This window comes from Pinus tabuliformis, chromosome 2_1, assembly GCF_031772625.1.
Source record: "Pinus tabuliformis cultivar Carrire ecotype Pingquan chromosome 2_1, CPIR1, whole genome shotgun sequence".
NCBI lineage: Eukaryota > Viridiplantae > Streptophyta > Pinopsida > Pinales > Pinaceae > Pinus > Pinus tabuliformis.
The window spans coordinates 808,221,555-808,240,063 of record NC_142299.1 but is presented as its reverse complement, the minus strand read 5'-3'; positions in this window follow the sequence as shown (position 1 = coordinate 808,240,063).

Below are 18,509 nucleotides of genomic sequence, written 5' to 3'. Positions count from 1 at the left end.
AGAAAACATTAAGAATAATAACGATTGAAAACAGAGTGCAATTAAGCATATTATGAGTTATTCTTTCTTGTTTATCATTCAGATGTGAAACATAGATGATATTTTAAACAAGGAAAACTTTAAAACACAAGGTATAGATGACTTATTGATCCAGTGGTTGATTCAAGAATTCTAAGAAAAGTACTTAGCTTCAATTCTTCATCTAGCAAGCCACAAAGTTGGTCCAATTAGCACTTTATTCCAAAATAGTCAATATTACAGCAATGTCTAAGAATCCACCCTCAATACTCCAATTGAGGGGGTATTTATACAAAAAATCTTTACAAAAATATCTCATAATAGAGTGAGATATATTCTAGTGATGACTAATTATTTTTACAGAAAATAGAGACAACTAGTCTCGAAGATAGGAGGAAAGTGAATTGTTGTTGTGCTGTTCCTATCCTTGCTGAATGTGCTAGAGGCAGGCCCTTTTATTTGGCTTGCTGCTTTCCTCGTCTACCCATCTTCAAAGAGCACCTATGGAATCAAAGCAGCATAACACTATCCAAGAACAGTGATCTACTATCACAAACAATATAGGACCAGATATATATTGCCCACACAAATGCATATATCATCAATCATACAAGAATGTGGAGGAAAAGTTGAATAACTTTATTAATATCAAGAATAGCAAAGAGGATTGCAACCATTTGTTCTGACCCAGCATCATCCTCTCAGCAAGAAAGCCCTTCTTCACCTCATGAAAAGATTAGATCACCCAACCCTATGATGTTACACCAAGAAACCAGCAACACTTCCTTACTATATACAAAATTCCAGCCTCTTGGATCTCTGGGATGAGGGATCCATATATAGATGATTGTAGGGAGGTAATTCAGCTTCTGAGATTTGATTAGTGTCCTCTCTCTGATAGTTCTTGATTCCATTTGGAGATTGATGATCTCTTACTCATCCCTGGGCAAATTCAGAGAGGCAAGTGTCATAGGAGAAGTTTCTGGAAGATTCCATGTCGAACCACCTTGCAAACTGTCTCTGCCATTTGTCCACTCTCGCTCATCATACCCTGCAAAAGAGCTATCCGGTATGCATTGCACCTATTACTCTGGGCAGGTGGGATGCATCGCACCTTCTGCACTGGGCAGTCTGTATGGTCCAGATTTGACCAGTTCTGAGCAGTTTTCTATGGAGATCTTCTGGGAGATGATGTAATCAGCTGACCTTGTTCCTTTAGGGTGTGAAACAACACTTTTAGGGACTTAGGAGCCCTTGGTTTATGGACATATATTATTGGGGTTGAAGTACCCAAAAATGTCTATAACAGTTGCCCCCTAAAGTATGAGGTCGTTAATCTTTTGATGTCGGGTGAAATGCTTTATCATGAGGATCCGAATTTTTTTCGAGCTGGAAGGCAACCTATAATAAGATATAATACAATACATTATCTTCATAATATTTTCATGATCTAGCTGAGGCGGGCATTCCCATGCTCAGCTTTATAAATTCATTTTCATGTACATAAGACAGAAAATCGTCTGTGTGCAGACTGATGATTCTGGTAGAGCCATCATTGCTTAGATTGGATGATTATATATGTATCAATGATGTACATTTGATGTCTTTATTTTCCTGAATATATATTGCAGCCTGGATGGATGAAACTAGATCCGGGGTCTTCAATCTCATTCGATCTTCAATCAAAGTACAAGTCAATCCATGTGAGAGATGTTCTGGAGTCGAACATGGAAAGACATCGCCTGATTACCATCCAGTGATGTAAGCTATTAACAAGCGCGATAGGAATCACCGATAATGATGATGAACCTCAAGGTACGAAAGTACAATTCACGTGGTGTGAAAAAGGGACTTGGCGTTAAACACCACGCAAAATCTTTCGGTCGAAGGCCATTGATGTAAACCTATCGCCGGAAGTGAGAAACTTTCCATTGAGGCATGCAAGCTTCAAAGTACTGAAAGGGTTGTTCCTAGATCAACTTCCTGGATAATGAGCTAATGTCGACAAGAAGTGATCCGTTGTAGGAGGGCCTTAATGAATCTCACATCTACGACATGGAACAGAGCAAATGATTTTAATGGAGGTGAAAACGATCTGATGATATAAGGTTCAGGGTGGCGGTCATGAAAGAATGGAGCGTGAATGTATTGTAGTGGATGAGACACAGGTGAATTCTCTGAGCGACTTCTCTTGAACATACCGGCGACACTGACATGATGGATTGGTAGCGTTAACCCCAAATGTGGATGGTGTGATGGACCAATGGTGATATGACCAGTGAACGGAACAACCCAACCCGACTCGGATGCGGAGTGAAAGTGTCATGTTCAAGAGCGACTTGCTACCAATAAAGTTTCTTCAAGTTTTCTTCCCAATTTTTCCCCAGTCATTGCTGACCAGTACCTCTTTATTTTTGTCAAGCTTGAGGAGGATAACATATGCTTTTTCTATAATTTTCCCTTCGAGCAAACCCATCACTATGTTTTAACGAGCCTAGCGATAGTGAAACTCATTCTTGTCTGTATGGACAAGTTTGTCGCTATTTGGTTTTAACGAGTTTAACGACAAAGATAACTCGATCCTTTTCAATTTTAGAGAGTCTGAAAGGGACGTAAAGATAACTCCAATAATCCTTTTTCATCTTATAATCCCTTAAGTCCGAAAAGGTATAAAATAATACAAAAGGGATGAATTTTCGGTAATTTTAACGAGCCAAACAAAACAAGCACTCGCTTTTTGTGTAATAATCCCTCAAGTCCAAAAAGATTAAAATCTAGAGGAGGGATAGCACTTCTGGTCACTTTAAAGAGCTGGAGAGGCTAATTTCTCGGCAATCTTTTCATATTTTACGAGTCAGATGAAAAGAGATTAAAGGAGACTCGTTTTTCGAGGAAAGAGTGATAAATTCGAGTAGCGGCTGATTCCAGGTAAGTTTTGGAATTTTCCAATCATGGTAGTGTCACAAGGATGGCTAACAGGATCACTCTTCGCAGCTGTTCCTCAAAAAGGGTAAACAATCAAATGGAGGTGAATGATCAACCAAAACAGAGTGGAGGTGATGATGAGAACACAAACAAGGCTCAAAGTTTGATGATAATGCATTCACGATGGTTATTTACCGCAAATTGGTTCATTTTTTAATGAATGAGCTTAAACTCTGGGGGAAACATTTGCTCATTGCTTATGTTTAATTTTTAACGAGCTTGAACTCCACATAAAAACTGCTCGATCCAGTCGTATAATAAGGATGTCTCATCTAAGATGCCATTTTTTATGGAGCTTGCACCTTACAAAGCTTTGCCCCGCACCCTTTCTTTATGCAAGTTAGGAAACGACCAATCCTACGAGTTTAAAGGGTTAGAGGACCTGCAAATTTAAAAAATAAATGGTCGCTCTTCGCTTGCATGCTAAAAGGTTTTCATGTCCTTAGGTATAGCGAAAAATTTCCAGGTTACCAAAGATTGTTCCATCCGCATTGCAAACAAAACACTTCCTCGGCGATGTCTACCGAAATAAACAAAGGTGAGTGGCGCAACTTGCCTCCACTCACACAAATTTGATGAAGGAATCTTATTCCAGTCTAATCTCATAAACCAGTCATATATCCTTTGCGAAAACCTACCCTATGCCCAAGGTTTTCCTACCGAAATAGACTAGGGTGCATGCCCCCTTGGTTTTAGTCATGTCCTCCCGAATCACTCACGCTCATTAGGTGGACGGACTGGGGATTGATGAGACATTCCTTGCGTGAAAATACCATTCAAGGATGGTATTTGACTATTTGCTATGTGTGAGCCGGGGAATGAAAGTTGGTCTATGAGCTTGACCACTCTTCCTTCATGCGGAAAACACATTACTCTAAAGAGCGACGAGACAATGGCTCCCATGCAATAAATATAGTCGCATCCAAGGAGTAGATTATAATCTAGGGGTCCTTGGACTACCATTACGTTCATGTGAACACTTTTCCTTCTCAATGTTATCGGCACATTGGGAAGGATCCCTAACGGTCGACTGGTTCCTTTGTCAAATCCTGTTAGATTTCTCATCTCAGTCAAAAGCGATGGCGAACCAAGCGCTTTCCAAGTATTTGAGGAAAGGATACTTACAGAAGCCCCTTCATCTATGATGGTACCGGCCATGACCATTCTGTATATTTGTGCAATGATTCGAAATGGTACACTAGCCGGTAAACGGGGTCTACCTAGTAGATTCCAATCGAAGGAAACAACTAGGTTGCTTGGAGGTGGGACTAAATAGACAGTCGGATATGACTCTGACGAACTTCCTTCCTGCGGTAAAGGAATGGGTAGACTGCCCCCATGTTCATCGGAGTCTGTGTTTACGAAGAGAATTTGAACGGTGTCGTTCTTGTTCTCTCTCGTGACTGTATCATCTGAAGGTGGACCTTCTGAAGGCAAGACCGGGTCAACTGCTGCCTCGACCTTTTTACTTTCGTCTGGTGTGGATTCAGATGGTTTATCTTCAATGATAGACGCTTTGACTAACCACAATGGCATGTCAGTCAGATTTTCAACTGGTGATGGACTTGGCAAGAGTTTCTTATATCTAGGAGGAAGCCGTAACGGTGAAACCGGACGGTCATCCAAAACTCTTTTAACCTCGTCTAGGAAGGGACAATGGTGGATGGCATGATCGCCTTCACACAGTTTACAAGGGAATTTACTTTTCCTTTTCTATCCCGACACTTCGCTTTCACTAGTTGATGGTGTACTTTCAACATGATCATCAGAGGTTGTTGACACCGGATTGTGCAAACGAGGAGACCAGTCCCTTAAGATCCAAGGGGTGCAAGGAAAATCTCGATGATAGTGATCTCCTTTGCAAATGACACATGGAGATTTAGGCTTTGACACTGCAGTGTGTGGATTTTCACTAGATGATGCCTAGTTGCCCCTTTTCGCCTTTGGCTCCTTCTTCTTCTTCTCTTTCTTCTCCTTCCCCTTCTTCTCCTTCTTAGTTACTTGATTTTTGGCTTTACCAGCTCCATCAAGCAAAGAGGAAGGAAGAGAGGGAGAATTAGACGAAGTAGAATGTTGGGGGGTAACTCTAGTATTATCTAGTTGTTGACTTGATTGCTCAGGAATCACGGTGTTCTGAACGATAGAGGTCGAGAAAAGCCATATGGGCAGGCTGATTGTCAATCCTGGAAGCGACAATGTGGCCATATGGGGTGCACCAACATCTCCCCAAGAGGAGAAATGACTAGGATTTCCTCCAAGGGGAAATCCTTGGTTGGTGGACTCCATTTTTCTCAACCTAAGACCAACGTAGGAAAGGTGACATTTATTCCGATTAAAATAAATTTTAGACGCTTTGACACAACTTGTTTTTTCAATTTTTAAGAGTCGAGAAAAAACAAAAGAAGACTCTAGTCGCCTTCGATTTTTAATGAGCTTGAAGTGACAAGTGCTCAGATGGACCTTTTCCTTTAAGGAGTCTGAAAAGGAATGAAAGAGACTACTCTGGAAGTCTAGACAGAGGGATTACCAAACTAATTGCAAAACTGTAGAATACTTTTTACGGTACGACAGTCAATCTTCCCGAATGTTGTGTTCAGTGCATTGCGATCGATGGGGCGGCAGACACGGCTTCCTATGGATAAAGGATATAGCCTATTGTGGTCTCCCAATATATACTCGATGGTACATGGGAGCACAATTCCGTATTAGCACTTGTCGTCTCAAAGTGGAGGAACCACCCAACCATCAGTGAAAACAACAATTACGAGACTCTATGACGCCGGAATACGTCTCTAGCCTAGACTTCTAAATGTCGTGCGTTAGGTTCCAAAGCGTTTTTAGATTCATTAAATTTATTTTACAGTTGATCTTTTTTAAGAAATTTTCCTTTCAGGTTCACCGCGTGATGTAGATATACAATTCATAAAATGCAATCTAAGATGATAAACAATCATTTAATCTTCTTTTTACAATGAAAATCCTAGCTACTAAAGAAAGAGAGATGATATTCTTTCAACATAGAGCAGAGAGCACACACTATATGTATTGTCCTAAATCAAACCAACAAATAGTCTAAATGAAAATGCACATGCATGTATTTGTTTTTAGCCTTCTTAATGTGTGAATGATAAAAAGAAAGCTAAGCGCAAATTTGAATTATTTTTCAAAGCGACATTACTAACAAGTTTCTTTTCAAGACAAAATGAAGACAATGACGACACTTTGCGATTTGGAATTGAAAACTTGCTTTCGACACTTGAAAAACTACTAATTCAAACCAAATACAAGAGTAACAGTGTAATCGACTATCAAGAACAATCAGATTCTCTTCTATGACTGAAAATGACACTTGCGACACTTCCAAATCAAGAAATGACAGTTCAATTACGCTACTTATTTGTAAAAGAGAACTGAAAATGGCTCACAATGCATAAAAACATTTACAATTATTTGCACAATTGAGGCGGAATAATGGCAAGGAAGGGGGTTTCCACAGAGGTATACTGACTACAAACAGCAAAACTCCTGAATAGAGCTGAAAAGAGTGAAGAAAACCAAAGTCTGGAGGCAAAATTAGCCTTCTCTGACCATCGCACCTGTTACACAGGGATTCCAGTATGCATCCCACCTACTTCACACGGGAAGTGAGATGCATACTGATATCCTTGAAGAGAGGGTGCGATGGTACAGTGCGAGACTTTTGATCTAGTTCTTGATCACAGTTTGCAGCACAGTTCAGGGATTTAGGCTGAGCAAGTGATAATCAGTAAATAAATCATATGGGTAGATCTAAGGAGGTTACTAGAGCCACCACAAGGGCAATTAGGATGTTTACAAATCAATTGTTCAGTTTAAAAACAAAACCTAGAGATCTACTTTGCACTTGCATAGAAAATGCAGTTCGAAGGCTAGTTGGCTTGACTTCAGGCTCCGTCTATAAGTTTATAAAACAAACAAGTATAGAAAAGCAAACAAGCTATTTGCTCCCCATTAGAGTTGCCATTTTGTTATCGGGAAATCTAGTGTCTATGCAGAGCTGCTAGTCCCACTAAGACTGGTAGCTATCTTAGAAACAAACAAACTAAAACTACTTTCGTTTTCCTTTATGAGAAGTAGATAAGAGGGGAACAAAGGAGACCAACCTCTATCTTGCGCTTGGTTCCTTGCTTGATTCCTCTCCCTTCTGATAGATTTCTGCCACTCACTTCCTCGTCTACCCAGCTTCAAAGAGCACCTGTGGAATCAAAGCAACATAACACTATCCAAGAACAGAGATCTACTATCGCAAACAATATAGGACCAGATATATATTGACCACACAAATCCATATATCATCAATCATACAAGAATGTGGAGGAAAACTTGAATAGCTTTATTAATATCAAGAATAGTAAAGAGGATTACAACCAATTGTTCTGACCCATCATCATCCTCTCAACAAGAAAGCCCTTCTTCACCTCATGAAAAGCTTAGATCACCCAACCCTATGATGTTACACCAAGAAACCAGCAACACTTCCTTACCAGATACAAAATTCCAGCCTCCTGGATCTCTGGGATGAGGGATCCATATATAGATGATTGTAGGGAGGTGATTCAGCTTCTGAGATTTGATTAGTGTCCTCTCTATGATAGTTCTTGATTCCACTTGGAGATTGATGATCTCTTACTCATCCTTGGGTGAATTCAGAGAGGCAAGTGTCATAGAAGAAGTTTTTGGAAGATTCCATGTCGAACCACCTTGCAATCTATCTCTGCCATTTGTCCACTCTCGCTCATCACACCCTGCAGAAGAGCTATCCAGTATGCATCACGCCTTTTACTCTGGGCAGGTGGGATGCATCACACCTTCTGCACTGGGCAGTCTATATGGTCTAGATTTGACCAGTTCTGAGCAGTTTTCTGTGGAGAACTTCTGGGAGATGTTGTAATCAGCTGACCTTGTTCCTTTAGGGTGTGAAACAACACTTTTAGGGACTTAGGAGCCCTTGGTTTATGGACATATATGATTGGGGTTGCAGTGCCCAAAAATGTTTATAACAGTGCTGGCTACCCTGTTTTCACTGATACTCTTTACGTGTTCGGATACACTTCGACCTGTTTGACCCATCTTCATCTTTGTTCATCTTGCTATGGTAAAAGCCCAAAATTTACATTTTACCAAAAGTAAATTTACAAAATTTCCAACATATCTTCCCACCATTTTGGCTCTGGAAATCTGTGTTTTTGAAGTTTCCTCAGAGTCTCATCAGTTTCTGTATATCTGAAAAAATTAGGCTGGAGTTGAAACAAGTGCTTTACCTCATGTTCAATATAGAATAAGTTCTCCAAGCTGTCATAGAGAACTCGGCCTATGGGAAGTTCTTTTATTCCTGATGCACTTGTTGATGAACTAACTTGATCTCTAGCATACTTATTCAATTTATCTACATAATCAATGTGCTTCATTAACCTGTCATTGATGACCAGAGGACTTGGTAGCCCTTTATTTTGTAAGACAGTGAACTTCTCCATAAAAGAATTGATTTCCACCTGCATATCTTGACATCTTCTCTCTATATTCTGCATCAAAGTTCTTTTAGTTAGCACTCTTTTGATTTCCAAAATAGTGTCTGTCCTATCTGGAATGCCAAGTGCTTCTAGTTGTTCCTTATTTTTGGTATTCAAAAAATGTATAAGCCGGTTGGCTTGGTCAGGCATCCGACCTAACTGTGCTCTTGTCTGTTGAATTGCTCCATGTGCTACTTTTACTAAGTCCATTTGCTTATAGATCACTTGGATGGATGGCCAAACATCATTCATAGATTGAGTGATGTTGGTCCACAGGATTTTCTTGATATCTATAAGAGGCTTGTCAAAAGTGAGATCTTTTCTAATGCTTTAATTTTATTCTCTAATGCTTTAATCTCCCTTGTCTTTTCTGCAACACTTATTTTGTAGGCATCATACTTCTTTTCTATCTTAGCCAATTGTTCTTTTGCCTGTTTTAACTCTGAAATTTGTAGTTTCATTTCTTTCAGGGCCTTTATTAATTCTTCTGTGCTTAAATTAGCACTGTTTCTTGATGTTTTTCCTATTGTTGATGTACATGTAATCACCTCTGCTGTGCCTATTGGGATGTTTGGAGCCAATGTTGTTCCAAGTGCAGAAGGGACTATTGTTGAGACTATGGGAATTACTTCAGGAGGCTGAGAGGTCGACTCTCCCTGCCTGTCCTTCAGTGCCTTTTCTAATGCCTGTTCTGTATCATTTAATCTTTCATTAAGTTTCAGAAGGAGATCCATCATCTCTTCATCAGATTTCTGCTTCACAACCTCAGCAGTCTGTGGGTGCCTTGAAGGAGGTAGCTTTAGTTGTTTCCTCAGGGCAGCAATGTCTTCTTCCTTCTTCTTGATTAATGCCTCAACGCCTTTCATATCTTTGGGATCATGTCCCAATCCAATGATGATTTCTTCTAATGATTTTATTCTATTATCCTTGGCCAAGGAGGAGGCTTTCTCCAAGTGTAGTTGAGCAGTTGTATTATCCAAGGAATTTTGTAGCTTGTGGGCCATCATTGCTTTGTCAGCCAGTGTGGAATAGACCATTTCCCCAGTTTGCTTGTGAAGTTCAATTTGGTCCATAGGATGAATATCTTTGGCTAAGACCTCCAAATTTGTTCTGATGTAATCTGCTGCTGACTGGGGTTGTTGCACCTTTGGCTTAAAGTAACTCATTATCATTTTTCCCTCTTTAATGTCATAAGCTGACATTAATCTCTGCTGGTTTGTGGGGGCCATCTTCAGGTACTGATTATAAATTTGAATTCTTACAGGATCATTTCTGGCTTTTATCTCTGTGAATGTCTTTTTGATATCTGAGGCCTCTTTTCCTAGAGGTCTGTGAGATGAAACTTCTGAACTTTGTTGCCTTTCTAGCTCTTGCCTCTGTGAGCTAAGGGATGTTTCTCCCAATGGAGAAGTTTGTTGGCTAACTGCTCTTTCTTCTCTGTGGCTATCTATAGTTTCTTCCATTATTTCCTCTTCTGACAGAGGGTTTAGTCTCTGTCTCTTGGTACCAGGTTGTTCTGTAGGTCCACTAGCAGGGGTAATGGTTTCCCTGTCCCTCTTTTTGCTTCTTTCCTCATTTAGAGGAGTTTGTAAAGCTGGGCTTTCTGATATATTGGTTTGAGCTGGAGGAGTTGGCCCTTGACCCTGTTCTTTGGAAATTCTAGGTTGATCTATCATTGTGGGTTGTTCTGTAGTATCTATTTCCTTGCCTTTGGTTGTTCCTATGGCTGGTATGTTGACTTGTTGTGGAGGTTGTTGAGAAGTCCCAGTCGTGGATAGCTGGAATGGTACCTACCTAAAAGAATCCAAGTCAAGGGTTTTCTCAAGATCCCTCATAACATTTTCCATATTGACCTGATCACTTACCTCTTCTACTAGAGTCCCTTCTACCCATTCATCCAAGTTTGCAAACTGCTCAATTTCTGGCATCCTATGGTGAATGTATGAGGATAACCTATTCTTCATCCTTCTGTCACAGATAAAACCGTTGGGGTCATATGGTACCCACCTAAAACTCTTTCTTAGTCTAAGGTGATCTTCTAAAATGATTGCAACTTCTTTCCATGCACCCCTAGAGTTGATGACATAAGGGCCTAGCTGGTTCTTTATTCTTAGCTGTGCTTTCTTCTTTACATTACAAAAATGGACTAAATATTCATTTATGATCTGTCTGAAATACTCCAATGCAAATAGTCTCATAGGGACATACTTGGGTAACTTGAAAAGGCAAAGTTCACACCCATACATCCTAATCTATGTGTGATTTTGATATAGGTGCCAGTGACCTGTCTTGTACTATTTAGAGAGCCGGTTTCTTCATGTCACCATTAAGCCTAGGAGGGGAAAATCCTATCAATAATGTGGTTTCTGGATGTACAAACCAGTCAATGAACTCAATATAAGTGTAAGGGGACTCATAGTATTATGGAAGATTAAGCTCCAAAAGATAACAGACCTAGGGTTTCCTTTGGTGTCTAGTTTCTTGATAGGGAAAGGAAAGTTGTCTAGCTTTTGATACAAAAAAATATGGTATATGAAAGAGGTATATTTGAAAACTCTTTCCCTTTCCAAATTCAGGAATTGATCATGGATCTTGTTGGCAATAAAGGTGGCATAGTTATATTTGATAGCAGGGGGATGTCCTGGAGTAAAGATTGATAATAATACTAGGGTGATATCATCCACATATTCACTAGTATTGAACCCCATAATCAAGGCTATCATATCAACAATGAGTCTTCCAGTTTCAGTGAAGAAAGTCCATAGATAAGTGGACCTTTGGGCTGGTGCTTTGGCAACATGAAGGTTTGAGCAATATGAGTCACTTTTGATTGGGACAACTGAGATGCTTTTTCAAGTAGATATCCCATGGAAAGAGGGGTGAGGGGCTGACTGGAATGGAATTGTAACATCTCATTGATGGACTTAGCAGTTATGGGAAAAAGAATAGTTTGGGATGGGGACATAACTGCTCTATGGACAGGGTCATAGTTGGCACAACATTGATGAATGATGTCTGGGAAAACGTGAATTGAGGGGAGAAAATACATGGGAAGGTTAGACTCCCACAATCCAAAAATGTCAGATTTATTTAGAAAATCTTTATCTGTAAGAGGCAGATAATCTAAGTCTTTGTGAGGAGCATTCATGGGTGCGAATTCAGGGCTATAGGGGTTTCCATCTTTGGTTCTTGTGGATTCAAAGATGAAAATAGGGGAAATTCTATCAACAATAGGCAAGACAATAGGTTGGGATATTTGTAAGGCCAATACAAATGTGGAATAGACCTGAATTTGGCTGTTTCTTGTAGAAGTTTAAGCAAAAAACCAAAATCACAGGGTTTCAGCACAGCTTGGATAAATACCTGTTTCAAGAAGGTGAATAATGCCTAGATGGGAGGATGATAGGTTCTGGGTGGCGTCGCAACAAGGTTCTTAACCAGGTGGTGGTCTGCAAGCTCAAACAGTCGATTGGGACTGTTAGGACTCTGGACACCACATATCTCCACAATGGTATGATATTGTCCACTTTAGGCCTAAGCCCTCGTGGATTTGTTTTTGGGCTTTACCCCAAAAGGCCTCATACCAATGGAGATATTTGTCCATCCTTATATACCCATGATCCTCCCCACTTCTAGTCAATGTGGGACTTTGGTCGTATACCCAACAATCCTCCCCTCGAACAAAGGACCATCTAGCCTCCCCTCAAACGATTATCCATCGTCCACTCTCTACCAACTAGGATTCTCCGCTCCAATGCGTTGGAAGCACATGCCTTACATGGAAGCACCACCTGCCTCGAGAGCTTGCTCTATCCCAGGTCAACTCCTCTTCATCATGTTGGGACCAGGACACGTCCATGAAGAATCCAGAGCACACCGCCTGTCTAACCGAGCTCATCCATGGATCCCATCGTGATATTACCAAGGCCCACCACCTTCGTTCGACATTTCGAGGATTCATCCACTTGGCTAACTTCGGGGCATGGCTCTGATACGACTTGTTAGGACTCTTGACACCACATATCTCCACAATGGTATGATATTGTCCACTTTAGGCCTAAGCCCTCATGGATTTGTTTTTGGGCTTTACCCCAAAAGGCCTCATACCAATGGAGATATTTGTCCATCCTTATATACCCATGATCCTCCCCACTTCTAGTCAATGTGGGACTTTGGTCATATACCCAACAGGGACATTGTTTTGCACGGCAGCATAGTTTGCAGTGAATGATAGTGAAAATGACGTTTTCTGCTTTATTTAACAAAAATAAGGTTGGTGGAAGTTTTTGGCTTTATTGGGCAGATGACGTAAGCGTGATTTGACACTTTATCATTATGCAGAGGGTGGTAAGCGGTTTGTATCGCACCGCTTTTGAGGCTAGGCAGTTTTGGGCCGGGGGCAAGCGAATATATTGGCAGCGTGACACGTGGCGGAGGTACGGTGGAAAACCGCCTGGTGATCGCGAGTTAAAGCACGGTCACCAGGGGGGGCATAATATCGTCGTCAACCATTGGATGAAAAGGTGATGATTGGATGGTTGATGGGTGTGGAATATGGCGGGGATTTAATGCAGTGGGCCCGACATAATAAATAAAGTTTTAATCGTATCGGGGGCGTTTTGATTGGTCAGGGGATGGTTATTAATTAACCCAAATGGTTAATTAATCCCGTATTTTGTGGAGCGGGTAAGGTTATTAATAAATTTCAGATAAATTTATTAATCCCTATTAAGCAGCGTTTTATGGTTATATTTAACCGGGGCGGGAATTATATAAAATGTCGGGGTTTTACATATTATTACATAATACGGGAAGGGTTAAAATTTCTTTGGGAGTTATATAATAATAGTTAAAGTTAATATGAAATAAAATGATTAGCGCCAAGTTAAAATGTTAAGAATTTACATTTAAAACTTAGGCTAAAGGGGTTTTCAAGTGATATTATGTATTTCCTAAGTAAAATAGGTTTTTTACTTAGGCAAACTTTATGAAACGAAATGAATGATGGATGGATGATTTTTGAGTACTTAGGCTTTTAGATCATTGGGCCGAGGGTCCAGTCCCTCCAGAAGTCAGAGAAATGCTCTGAGCCCCTTTGATTTTCAAAGTACTTAATAATTTTAGGGGGAATTAATGAAATCTTTAGGGAAAAATGGGAATGGAAATTAGTTATTTGACCTTTTCTTGCTTGAACTACCTCAGGTGTAATATTTTCCTTGCACTGGTGAAAAAAGTAAAGATCAACACATTTAGAAGCATTTTTCATCACAAGTATCATTCTGCAACATCATCTACCTACCCTACCTACTTTAGCCTGACATTTTTTCTTCTTTATTAGGGTGCACTTAGACTGGCAAACCCTTATCACACTTTTTCTTTTACATATAAAAATCTATCTAAGTCTAAACTTATTACATCCAAGGGCTCAGATTAAACTATTGAGCTCCTTTTATTCACTCTACCTATCTACTTATCTGCCAAGATTACACTGTTTGGTCAGATTTTATTCTCTATCTCTACAGCATGAAATTGAAAAATGAATGAGCCAAGTTTGAACAGTTTGACTCTTCATGAATTGTGGCATAAATGACAAGTTGCACACAATTGTTTATTACAGAAAATGAACTAGTAGTGGAATTTTGGACTTGCACACTTTCCTGGTCTATTTTTGTTTGGGGTTAAATTTTTCTCATTTTTTGACCATTTTATTCTTTTTACCCTTTGATTTTTCTTTTAGGGTATACCGTCTTTACATTTTTAATTTTTTTTTATTTTTTGACAATATGGAAAACCTTTGCAACAAGGAAAGGTATGAACATATTACAGAGCTCATCAAGTCAATCATGAAATATGACACCTATTGGTATAGGAGTATAACAAATGTAACGAAGCTTAGGGGGCATGCACCCTTATTGATTTTGTGGATAAACCCAACTGTAGAGATAAGTTTCCCTATAAGTTATGTGATCGGTCTGACTGACCTTTCACCTTTGTCTATTTGGCGGACAAAGTGTAGGAAGTGTTTTGTCTAAGTATTGATAGAAAATCATCCTACTTAACCACAGTAAGTTTCCATATGGTTACTAAAGACTTTTATGCTGGGGACATGCAAACCTTTTTATACAAGCAAAAACGACCAATTTCATATTTTTTAGCTTTTTAGCTTTATAGTTTGGTCATTCCTAGCTTACATAAAAAGGAAAATGAGCAATGTTTCCACAAGGTTTAGGCTCATTAAAAAATAAGCCCGCCTAAGAGCAATGTTCCGGTAAGGTTCAAGCTCGTTAAAAAATCAACCTACATTGAGCACATGTTGGCACAAGGTTCAAGCTCATTAAAAAATAAACTCGCCTTTGGTAAATAACCTTTGTGATCGCTTTGCTATCTGCCCTTTTGAACCTTGGTTGTGTTCCTTCCGTCACCTCCATTTCATTTGGCCGACCATACGCTTCCACTTAATTGTTTACCCTTTTGAGGAACACCTGTGATGAGTGATTCTGATTGCCACCCTCTTCACACTTCCATGTTTTGAGAAGTTCCAAACTTACCTGGAACCAGCTGCTACCCAAAAATATCACTCGTTCCTAAAAAATGAGCCTCTTTTAAATTCTTTTTAGAATTGTTAAATATAAAAAGATTGTCAAGCTATTGGCCTTCACAGCTCGTTAAAGTAAGGGGAACGCCATCCCTCTCATATATTTTAATCTTTTTGGACTTGAGGGATCATTAAACAAAAAGATCGAGTGCTTGTCTTTGTCAGCTCGTTAAAACTATCGAAAAGTCATCCCTTTCATATTATTTTACACTTTTTTCGGACTTAAGGGATTATGCCATGAAAAATGACTGTTGGGGTCTCCTTTCGTCCATTTTCAGACTCTCTAAACAAGAAAAGGACCGAGTTATCTTTTTTGTTAAACTCGTTACAAGAACAAGTCTCACTGACGCTAGGCTCACTAAACACAAAGCGACAGGTTTGCCCAAAGGGAAAATTATAGACCAAGCATATGTTATCCTCCTCAAGCTTGTCAAAAATAAAGAGGTACTGGTCAGCAATGACTGGGGAAAAATGGGAAGAAAACTTGATGAACTCTATTGGTAGAAAGTCGCTCTTAAACATGACACTTTCTCTCCATCACCGTGATAGAGTTGGGTTGGGTTTTTCCGTTCACCATCACCATTGGTTCGCCGTGCCATCCATGGGGTTAACGCTACCAGTCCATATCAGTGTCACCAATATGTTCAAGAGAAGTCATTCAGAGAATTCACCATCCAACAAACGCCTCATCCACTGCATTACATCCATGCTTCATTTTTCATGACCGCCATTCCTGAACCTCATATCATCAGATCGTTTTCACCTCCACAAAAACCATTTGCTCTGTTTCACGTCGTAGATGTGGGATACATCAAGGCCCTCCTATGACAAGTCACTTCTTTTCGACATCAGCTCATTATCCAAGAAGTTGACTTAAAAAAAAACCCTTTCATCACTTTGAAGCTTGCATGCCTCAATGGCAAGTTTCTCACTTCCGGCAATAGGTTTACATCAATGACCTTCGACTGAAAGACTTTGCGTGGTGTTCAACATCGGCTCATATATTCACACCACGTGAATTGTATTGTAGTACCTTGAGGGTCATCATCATTATCGGTGACTCCTCTTGCATCTGTTAATAGCTTACATCATTGGCTAGTAATCAGATGATGTCTTTCCATGTTCGACTTCATAACATCTTTTCACATGGATCGACTTGTATGTCGGGCGAATATTGCACGAGTTTTGAAGACCCGGATCTAGTTTCATCCATCCGGGCTGCGATATATTCAGGAAAATAAAGACATCAATTGTACACAGAAGCTGCACAGATGGTCATCTAAACTAGGGAAGATGACTCTTCATGAGAAGAATCACAAGTCTGCAACAGTAGATGATTGTCTGTCCTATGTACATGAAAATGAATTTATAAAGCTGAGCATGGAATGCCTGCCTCAGCTAGATCATGAAAATAATATCATGATGATGTATTGTATTGTATCTTATACAGGTTACCTTCCAGTTCGAATACCTCGGATCCTCATGAATAAAGCATTTCACCCAACATCAAAATATTTACAACCTCATGCTTTAGGGGGCAGCTGTTATAGACATATTTGGGCACTGCAACGCCAAAATCATATGTCAATAAAATAAGGGCTCCTTAAGTCTCTAAAAGTTTTGTTTCACACCCTAAAGGATCATGGTCAACTAATTACATCATTTCCCCGAAGTTCCACCTGAAAAACTACTCAGAACTGGCCAAAGCTGGACTATACAGACTGCTCCATGGGCAAGGTGCGATGCATACTGACTGCCTAACTAGCCAGGTGTGATGCATACTCAAATGGCCTTCTGTGGGGTGTGATGAGCAAGAATAGACAAATGGCAGATATAGTTTGTAAGGTGGATGATCATGGAATCTTCCAGAAACTTCTCCTGTGACACTTGCCTCTCTGAATTTGCCCAGGGATGACTAAGAGATCATGAAATCTCCAAGTGGAACCAAGAACTATCACTGAAATGACACTAATCAAAAACCCAGAGCTGACTCACACCCTTGCAAGACATCTATAAATGGATCCCTCATTTGAGAGATTTGGAGGCTGGAATTTTGTATTTTGTAAGGAAGTGTTGTTGGTTTGGTGAGAAGAGACATTGCATTGCTGGGTGATTTGCTTGTCCATGAGGTGAAGAGGGCTTCTACAACTGGGAGGATGATGCTGGATCAGACGGCTGGGTTGTGATCCTCTCTTACATTACTATTAATAAAGTTATTTGAGTTTTCCTCCATATGATTCTATATTTGTGAATCTTATTGTTTATGAATGCAATTGTATGGCCAATGTGTTTCTGATTCTGCATTGTTTATGATGTTATAGATAGAGATGCTTTGATAGTTTGTTGTTTCTTTGACTCTACAGGTACTCTTTGAAGCGGGACAAGTAGGAGAGGAGTGGCAAATTCTATCAAGGAAAGGAGAAATCAAGCTAGGATCAAAGCGAAAGATCCAGGTTGGTCTTCTATTCTTCTCTTCCATCTATCACACTTAAAGGAACTCTTGAAAATCTTTCATTGTTTGTTTCTAAGATAGCTACTCGTCTTAGTGGGACTAGCAATTTGAATCGACACTAGTTTTCCCTGAAACACTAAGCATAGTAACGTTTAAGATACAACCCATTTTTGGGCTGCGACAATGGAATCCCATCATAGTCCACTAACTCATAGTCACCTTTCATCAACACACGTTTAACAATATAAGGGCCCATCCAAAGTGTTTTGAATTTCCCTGCTCCAAGTTTATCAAAATCCTAATCGTAAAGCAAGACCAGGTCACCTTTTGAGAAGAGACGAGGCTTAACATTTTTATCATATTTCGCCTTGATGTGTTTCTTATGCGCCTCGTTAGCCACTACGACATCACGACAGGTTTCATCCAGATGGATTAACTCTAAGAAACACGCTTATTCTTCAGAAGTGTCAGCTAGTAGTTCAATCGCGAGTTTGAGAGACGAGATTTCACATTGGATTGGTAAGACTGCTTCCAAACCATACACCAACTAAAAAGGCATAAATCCAGTCGCATTTCTCACCAAGGTTCGATATGCCCACAAAGCCGAGTACAGGATTAAATGCCAAATTCTTTTATGAAATCCAATCATTCTTTGCAACATGCACTTAAGGACTTAGCCTCAACTTGTCCGTTAGCTTGTGAATAGTATGGAGTAGAACTATCATGTGACAGTCCTAATTTTGCAGCTACTTCGATCATCATGTGATTGTGAAAATGCGATCCATGATCTGTAACTATCTTGTGGTACACCAAACCTGGCAACCACATGGTAAAAAAAAACAAAGCAGTTGTTTCGCCACTATTGTTCAATGTTGGCATCGTCTCGGCCCATTTGGTAAAATAGTAAACA